Source organism: Diospyros lotus, chromosome 2, assembly GCF_014633365.1.
Source record: "Diospyros lotus cultivar Yz01 chromosome 2, ASM1463336v1, whole genome shotgun sequence".
Lineage (NCBI taxonomy): Eukaryota > Viridiplantae > Streptophyta > Magnoliopsida > Ericales > Ebenaceae > Diospyros > Diospyros lotus.
The window spans coordinates 18038085-18048188 of NC_068339.1; positions in this window are offsets into that span (position 1 = coordinate 18038085).

The window sequence follows — 10104 nt, forward strand, 5'->3', positions numbered from 1 at the left end:
ATGTTGACATGCCTTGATGTGAGTATGTCATGTAGATTGCATTTACATGTATTGATGATGAAATATGCATATGAGCATGATGAGATTCATGATCATACGTTACATGGGTTTGGGATTAGGTACTAGCGTCGTTGCTTTGCCAAGGGTGCACCCATGCACCTCGGTCTAACAGGGAGATTGTAAAAAATGACAAGTAATCTTAAGATGCGGTCGACCCAAACAAAGAGTTACAATGTTATGTGCATTGCATATATACATGAGCATTAAATATTTTGTTCCCTTACTTAGATAATTCATCATCTAACTTGGGCTTTACCCCTAGAATATTCAAACGTTCCAGATGGAAATTGTAGCAGAAACGAGGATGAATGAGACATGAAATGGCACTTAGCAAAGTACATGATGAGTTGTATGATGAGTTGAATATATGTTATATAGCCCATGTATTTAAGTTATGCTACTTTGAATTCTAAACGTTTTGAGAAATGATGATGTATAACCTTAATTATGGATAATGAGGATATAAGAATTGATTTATGATTAATGTTAAGATGTTAGGTTCGATTCTAACTTCTGCATTTGATATTTATAATAATTCTTTTACGAGATAGATGTATGAAAATTTTGGAATGGATATGAGAAATGATATGGTTTAGCAATAGTTTTTAAAAAAAAATTTATTATCTCATAATTGTTCTAAGTTATAACACGCCCAAGAAAGTGGGGTGTTACACATCTGACTTTGCCTAAAATAGTTCTATTCATTCTTTCAGCATTTCCATTTTGTTGAGGGGTCTCAGTACATGTTCTATGCCTTGCAATCCCAATTTGTTTGCAAAAGTTTGTAAACTCATTACTACAGAACTCTAGACCATTATCAACTCTTCAATATTTAATTTTCTTCCCTGTTTGATATTCTACTAAGGTCTTCCATTCTTTAAATCTTTCAAAAGCTTCACTTTTATGTTTAAGAAAATAAACCTAGACCTTTATAAAGAAATCATCCACAAAGGAAATAAAATATTAGGCATTAGAGAGGGAAAAAGGCACCTGAGGAGAACCCCATAAATTAGAGTGAACATACTCTAAAATGTCCTTGGTCTTATGGGCTAAGCAAGTAAAATGCAACCTATGTGATTTTACACAAGTCTCACAAAAATCTAGGTTTCCAACCCTTTTAGGATCCAAAATTCCATGTTTACAAAGTTTTTGGAGGCCTTTTTTTCCTATATGACCTAGTCTCCTATGCCATATTTCAATTTAATCATCAATAGATGATGAAACTATTGCATCTCTTGAAATGGCTTCCCCTTGCAGGATGTAAAGTCCTTACTTTAGGAGTCCCTTTAGGACCACCATAGATCCTTTCATTACTTTTAAAATTCCATTTTCAAATTTATAAGACCCTCCATTTATTTAAGTCTAGCATTCCTAAGAAGATTAGGTTTCTTCTTAACTCAGGTACAAGTCTAACATTTTCTAGTATTCTGTAAATACCATGCCACCTTTTAAACCTAACTGATCCTATACTAGTTATAATGCAAGATTGGTCATTTCCCATTAGGACTTTACCTCCCTCTAATTGTTTAAAATTTAACAACTAATCTTTCCTAGGTGTCATATGAAAAGTGCAACCAAAATCCATTATCCGCTCATTTTTGAAACTATGTTTTGAGATGGTCAGCCCTTTTCCACTTTCATAACCATCAAAAAGGTTTGCAACATCTAACTTATCCATTAAGTTCTCATAACCTTTCTTTCTTGAGGGACGATCCCTTCTTAGGTGACCTTCTTTCTTACATAACCAACATGTCAATGTTTTTGAATTTCCCCTACTTCTAGATTGAGATCTTGAAGTACTTCTACCTCTAAATTGAGGTTTCCTATCAGGCTTCCCTTTAACATGTAAACCCTCTATAGAATTTATTTTCTTGTCTTTCTTTACCTCAAGATCTCTAGATCTTAAGGCCACTAAAACATCTTCTAAGGAAAGATATTCTCTGCCATACTACTTTATGGTTGTTTTTAAATCTTTATAAGATTCTGGCAGAGTATAAGGGAAGGATTGTCTAATTTTCATCAAATATCTTCTCATCTATATTAGCTAGACCTATTGTAATTACTTTAAAGTTATCTAGGTTTTCTTCTAAAGATTTCAAGGGATCCATTTTGAAAGCAAATAACTGTTCTTTCAAAATGATTTTATTTAATAGTGTTTTTTTCATGTATAGAGATTCAAGTTTGAGCCATACCTTAGCAACAGTGTCCTCCTCATCAATTTGGCGAAGAATATTATCAGCCAAATTTAGGATCAATAAGCAATAAGCTACCTCGAGTGTGTCTTGTCTTTCTTAAGGAGTCATGGTCACGGGCAGTTCATTTTCATTCAGGGCTTTCTCGCATCTCTGTTAGACGAGTATGGCCATCAAATTTCTCTATCTCCATTCTTGTTGATCCCATCTCTTTTTTGTACTTTGGTTTTTCTTGAATTGTTGTGGAAGCGCCTCTCAATATTGGTTTCTTGAAGGCTCTAATACCAGTTATTTATTATCTGTCGACTTGCTTATATAATTATGTTGACCGGTAGGTTTAAAGAACATAACCTATTGAACATAAATAAGAGAAGAAAAATACAAAACAATAAGAGGAATACAACAACACACACACACAGGAATGAACACAGATGTTTACGTGTTCAAATCTCGAAAAGAATCCTACTCATGGTAGGAGTTTTCCCCTAATCAATCCACTAAATAATAAATCACAAAGATTACAGAGAAAATCTTTCAAGAAGCACTCCAAAAATTAACAGAAATACAAGCTCAATTTCCTTAGCATACCCAGTACTCTTAATTCTCTCAGTCTTCTCTCAAAACCCAACGATACACATCTTTAGAGAGTAAGAAATCACAGTAACTTCTTCTTTTTCATCCTTGCACACTCTAATTCTATTTATAGAGCCTTCGATAGTTTCAAGGTTATAAAGTAAAATAGGATAGGAAAAATAGTTAGGAATTAGCCGTTGGAGTTGCAATCTCCAACGGCCAAAACTGACCTATAATAAACTCAATTTTGAGTCATAAACCTAACAGCACATACTCACAGCTTTTATGATTTGACCATTAACGGTCAAATTCATTAGAATCATATGCAATTTATATAAATAAGCATTAAGCACTCTTGCATAAGTATTTTCTAACATTCTTTTATAAGAGAACACAATTAGACGCATTGAAAAAGACAAATAAAACTCTAACGGTCAAAATTGGTCATTTTTTGCATTCTGAGTAATAATTATAAAATTTGACATAAGATGCCAGTTACTTGACCAAGTCCTAGACTAGCTCGACTAATGAAACTCACACTGGCTTGGATAAGTCCTATAATCGATTATATGGAAGCCTTGCAAAAGTCTTACTCGAGTATGACAAATTCATTACTCGATTGACTCAGAGAATGCAGAGGCTATGCAATAAGCACTCAACTATTGAGCTAAGCTTACCTGACTAACACAAGGATATACTCGAGTTCAAATAGCTAATACTCAATTAAAATAAGCACAGAGACTTAGCCTCATTTCATTCTTTTACTCGATTAACTCATATATATAATCAATTAAGAAGAATACATTGGTCAATTGAGAGAAAGATATACTCGACTAAGGAGATACTTGAACTTTTGATAAAAGAAAGATACTCGATTGAAAATAGTGCTTACTTGATTGATTTTTGAAATACAAAGAGCTTGAAAAATTTACTTGAGTAGAAATTCTTAATAGTCGATTGAAATAAGATTTTGCTAAAATACATAATCAACTAATTTGAAAATTACATAGAGTAATACTTGACTTAAAAATATGCTCAGATTTTATTTTCTATAAAGATACTTGATTATAAAGATACCATACTCGATTGTAGCTTTAAGAAGTAGGATTTTATATGACACATACTCAAGTAAGTTTTTGAGATATATGATTCAATTGAATAATATGCTGAGCAATGTTTGATTGACGGAGCTATTTTTTGATTGAAGGCAAATGAAGAAGATTTAAAAGAATGTTTAAACACTTTCTCTTCAAAAACTTCAAAAATACATGTACTTAATTTAACAAAAGGGCTTTTATACTTAGTCGGATTTTCAAAATATTTTCTCAAACATTTAACATTAAGCTCGATCATTGCAAAACTGGATTTTGCTATTTTGAATAATATAAGAATGTATGAGCCTGAAGTTATCTAATTTAAATAAAAATATATTCATAAGCTTCATCATACTCTTTTATCAACCAAAACTAATATTTAGCTTATTTAAAAGACATACATAAATATATGAGTATGAGGTTTTTCAATACAAGAAATGTATATACAATATTTTGAAAATCATAATAAAAATATTTTAAAAATCATCTATAAACTAAGTTTATTAAAAATATATTTTTTAAAACTATTTTCTCCATGAATCAAAACATAAATTTCTCAACACACACCTTCAGCCATATATGTCACGGTATAGGCATATCACGTGGCAATTACTGTCTCCCATTGTCTTGGTACATATGCAATTTCACTTAATGGTTTTTCCTCTATTTGCATTCTTTATAGCTCCCTAAGACGTTTATTTGCTTTGTTATATATTTTTTAGAAGATGATATTATGCGTGCCTATGAACAACGCCTTGTCCCCTTGGATGTCTTAGACGCATTGGATGACCCAACACGTGAGGAACGCGGTAGGCTATGTTGGGTTTTGGCACTTTTCTATGACAGCTTTTGAGATGGATGTGGGTTAATGTCCAACCACCCCATTGACACTAGCCACACCACACTCAAAAGTCCCTTATCTCCCATGGTGATGGTGCCTATGTCAATATCGATGGTGATTGAATGGATGAAGAGGATCATCAGTAGACGATAGATGAATGGACACGTCACATGTCTTCGCCACCCATGCACAATATTAGAGGGTCGCCATCAGAGATTCATCTATCCAGCACCATCAGACTCATGCATCACACCTGGGCAGTATCGAGATTGATATACCAAGACCCAGTTGACCACACAAGACAAAAATAACATAGACTAATCGAGTTGGGTTTATAGTTACGTTTTCCTTTTCAAATCTTCCATAAATATTATCCTTTGGAGTATATATAAATTAAAATGATGCCTTCTATTTCTTTATTTTTTGGGGTTTTACATTACAGGTTTGTGTTATGTTTTTTGGTAAATGCTTGTTTTCCAATTGAAGGAAATTTTTTAAGTTTCGTATTTTGTTAGTTTGTTTCATTTATCAATTAAAGGTTTCTTATATTTGATGAATGTTTAATATTTGTTTTTCTATGGTGTTTCTGTCTGCTTATAGATATCCTCCAAGGAAGAGCATTTCTTAGGAATAGTGTTTTTGTTCTTGCCACATAGCATCCTATGTCCCGTAGCATGCTTGTGTGATAGCCCACTACCATTTTAGTAAATATGTTTGAACTAATTATATTTTAATAATATTTTTTAAAAATAATATTATATATATAAGCCAGAAAAGAACAGTGCTTTAGGTGCGCAATCACTTATTTGGATGATTTAAAAAGTATATTTTGAATTAAGGTTTGTTTATTTTTTAAATCATAGATAAATTATAAATGTGCTTGAAATGATTCAAATCATAATTTAACAATTTGAGCAGCTTAAACTATAATAATTGGCAATAACTAACAAAAATAAAAAAATAATAATATAACAGCAACAACAAATAATTAACAAGAAACTTCTGTTGATTCCAGGCGTCACTCTAAAGAGCTTCTCTCCTCTCCTGGGGCCTGCAAGCTGCCTTATGTTTCTTTTTGGTCCTTGTTCTTGCCAACGTTTTGATCGATTTATCGCCGGCGTCATCGTCCGACCGTCGATCCTCTCTTTCGCTGGATGCCAAACATCCCCTCAGACATGGTGAGTCCATGCGATTCGAGAAAGGCGCGGACGACAGTTTCCTTTTTTGGGTCTGATCTACTCTCCCTTTGATCCTTCTGGTTGCCGTTGGTTTTTGTATCTCATCGATCCCGACAGAATGGGACATTTCTTTTGGCTATAAAGCAGTGGGAGCAGTGTTGGAAAGGATCGGTGATGGCAAAGATGAACAACTTCAGAAGATGATGGAGGCGGCGGCTAGGCAGCAACGATGAAAATGGGATCCGTGTTTGGAGATGATTGATTGATTTTGGTTGAAGGAAGCATTGCTGGTGGGTGGGGTGGGGTGGGGTTGTAGGCTTGTAGCTCGAGATGGCAGGCAGGTGGTGGATGGCCTTTTTGGACATCGATGGTTGATAGCCGCAAGAGGCATCCTTTCTTTTTATTGTTTTAGGTGGAGGCTCAGGCTCCATGTTAGGTGTCTTTTGTTTGCGCCTGTTTTTGTTTGGCCCATTAATTAGGTTTAGTTGTATTATTATAATTATATTTTTATGTCAACCAATCATTATTTGCTAATTGTTGATAATTACTTTTATTAAAAATACATATTAAATTATTTAAAGATATATAAAATAAAACATTTAAAGACATACATTAATTTTTGGTCTCTATTTAACTCTTTTGGTTTTGTTAGGTTCTAATTATTTGCCGCTGTCCTCCTTCCGGGCTTGTCGCCCTTCGAAGCGCTAGTTTTCTTAAGCTTGGTTGGATAATTTTTTACAAGAAAGTAGTCCCTAAATGCTCACGATGAGAATAGAAAATTAAAAATTGTGTTTAAAAGATTTTTTTAATTAAAAAACAAAAAACAATCTTAGATTTTGCAAATTTGTTCCTGCTAAACTTCCACGATTTCATCCGTAAATTTTAATTGCAATTTTTATTTATTTATAAAAAAACACAATTTTATATGAAAGAATGTTTGCTTCGAACTTTACATGTCATGTATCATTCATCAACCTCTCTTCTTCATCTTTAGCCCCTATTTTGAAGAATTATGAATCATCCAACTCTGCTCTTCTCGCAAAACTTTCACAATTATCAACATTTTCTCTTTTTATAGATTCTTCATGAATTGTCCATCTCTCCTCTTCTCGCATATTCTTCATGAGTTATCCATCTTTTCTCTTTTTATAGATCCCTGTGGAGCCTCAATCTCTCATCTTTCTCGAATGTCAGTCCTCTTTTCTAAAGTCTAAAATTATTGTGTGTTTGATTACACACTTTTTTTCATAAAAAGTGACCAATTTCTACTGAAATTATAACTTTTATAGTGTTTGATTAACCAATTTTTTTATGAAAATTATTTTCTCACTTTGGCTCACGTGACCCTCGTTTTTCATTTTTATTGAAATTCATTTTCCCATGGGAGGGGCTGGAATAGATTTTTCAAGCCAATGGGAGATGGAGCGATCTGGCAAAGGCAGAGGAGAAGAAAAGTGGGCGAACGAGAGGGCGAGTGACAGAGAATGCGATTGAATGAAAGAGCGAGTGAGAGGCAGCGGCTGAGGGGACAACGACGATGGCGACAAGGGAAGCTCAGTAGCGATATGCAATGATGGCGGCGATGGCAATAGCAACGACGAACTAAGCGAGAGAGAGGAACTGAGCGAGCAAGAGCGCCGATAGCGGCAGCGACGGCCATTGAAGGCGGTAATGGGGGGGGGTAGCAGCAACCATGGCATTCTCAAGTTGTATGTATATATATATATATTTGATTTTTTAAATATTTTATATAATATATTTGATTTATTTTTAGATAATTTCTTGAAATTCAATAAAGCCAATTAAATAGCTTCAGTTGATATTTTGCTTGAAATTTAATTTTAAATAATTTAAATTTTTAAAATTTATTTTCTTTCCACTCAAATTCTACCATTACAATCAAACGCACCTTAGTTTCATATTTGATATAAATGAACATATTTTTTATTTTTTATTAAATATAAATATAAAAATAAAGATAAAATTAAAAATAAAAAACATTTTCCACAAATAAATAAACCGTCTAAATTCTGGCCCCGTAATTAAGTTTCCTCGTTCTCTTCCGTTTCGTTAATTCCATGTTCAATCCGTAACTCTTTTTATCGCGTGTGAAATCAGTACTCAAATATTATTACGATCCCTAAACAGTAAACTCACAATCCCTAAACAGTAAACAGCCGCCTTGAATAGGAGACATATCATCACAAACCCACAAATTATTGTTTTGGGTGAAAACACTCAAATATTGTCAGCATTAGCTGCTGCGCTGCCCGTGCCTATGTCCAATCTGACAATAACTTTTAAACTCGCGCATGGAAGGAATTAATGCAACTATGCATCCATCCACGCACAACACGCATGCATGTTCCTTGTAATTGTACGCTTATCTTTCATTTCTTTCTTTTCTTTCCTTTTCTTTTCTTTTCTTTTCTAAAGGCCTATCTTTAATAATTTCATTCACATTAACATGAATGTTACCTCTTTCTATATATATATGCTAAAATAACACGTTGACGTTACGGGTGCATGACTATATATATAGGTTCGTGATGCCTAATCAATCATGAGAAAATGGCGAATTTTTAAAAGTTATTTTCTCATCATTATTATTGCAATATAGTACTAAGGTTTGGTGGAATTTTTTTAATGAGAAAGTATGATTCAATTTGTCGTGATGTGAACCATTTTCACAATTACTCATCCGCGTGAATTATATTTAATTGCTTTTTGGTGTTTTGATGAGTCCTTTGCTTTCTTTTAAACAACTATATATTTCTGGTGGTAGGGTGAGGTCTTCTATTAAATCAAGTACCCTTGTTGGGTGGGTGGGGTTTTTATAATTTTATTTTTGATATTTTATAGTCTTCATCAGTTACTTTTATTTTCCTAGTTCAAATTACACTTAAAAAATAATCGTTAATTTTGGCTCTTGACATAACAAAAAAAGGGTTGTTTATGGGTGAAAAATCGTATAACATGAAATGTTAAAAATAAGAGAAAATTATACTTAATACCCTTGAGATTTGAACCAACTACAAATTAATAGTCCTCCTATGAAGTTCTAATATTATATCATTGACCTTTCTTGGTTTTACAAGCCTTTTTACATTAGATCTCTTACACTTATCTCGTTAAGGACGAAAAAACTTTTTAAAAATTAAAATATCGATCCTTGTCTTTTTGTCCCTAGTCCTCCTCTGGCTCTTGCTAGGTAGCTCATTTAGATTGCATGATATAGTTTGAGAAGAAGAAGCCTTCTTTGCCCATTGAAACCCATTGTCAATTGCCAACTACTTGACACTATGGAACGTTATGAGAAAAAAAGTTATTTAAATAATTAGTTGGGATCATTATTAAGGGACGAATTTAGAGAGTAGGTGGACAATAAACTACGCGAGGTGTGCAGAGAGTTAAATGGAATGGACAATTGTGATGCATATATATATATATATAATGATGTCTGAAGTGGTTAGCATAAATCGAAGCCCAATTCAATCAAATCTATCCCTAATTATTATTATTATTTTTAAATCACAAAATGTATTCTTTACAAAGCTAAAAAGTGCAATTTCACACTTGCAAAGTGAAAAACACTATGATAGAGATTTTTTAGATACTTAAAAATAAGATTAATATATGCACTAGTGAAATAATTACTTAATCCTATAGTTATAAATAAAGATATGTTGTTGAACACATAACATATGATCATATAAAATTAAATTGTAATAAAATTAAGACATAATAATTATCATTATTATTATTATTGTTGTTTTATAATCACTTTCAGGAGTTACATTGTATACCGTATGGAGGTGACGGGGAGAAAAAAACGTAAAACCTAAACCGCACGTCCGAGATAAGATGATTTAAGGGGGAGACTTGCTTTTCTAAGATGCTTAATTTCAAACGAACAGATTAGTGAAAGCACGTGATCAGGACCCGCGGCCTTCTCCAATTTTTCCAAAGATTGCGCCTAACCGTGGAAGATCGATGTTGCATTAATTAATTAATTAATCAGCGACTAATATTAATTCCAGTCTTTAAAGGGTACAAGCGTGTTTTCTTTTTAAAGCTATGTTTATTGATTTAATTAGATGCCGCAATAATTAATTTCGCTGGCAAATGAAGAATCTTCTAGGGTGATATTTTTTGGGCCCTCAATT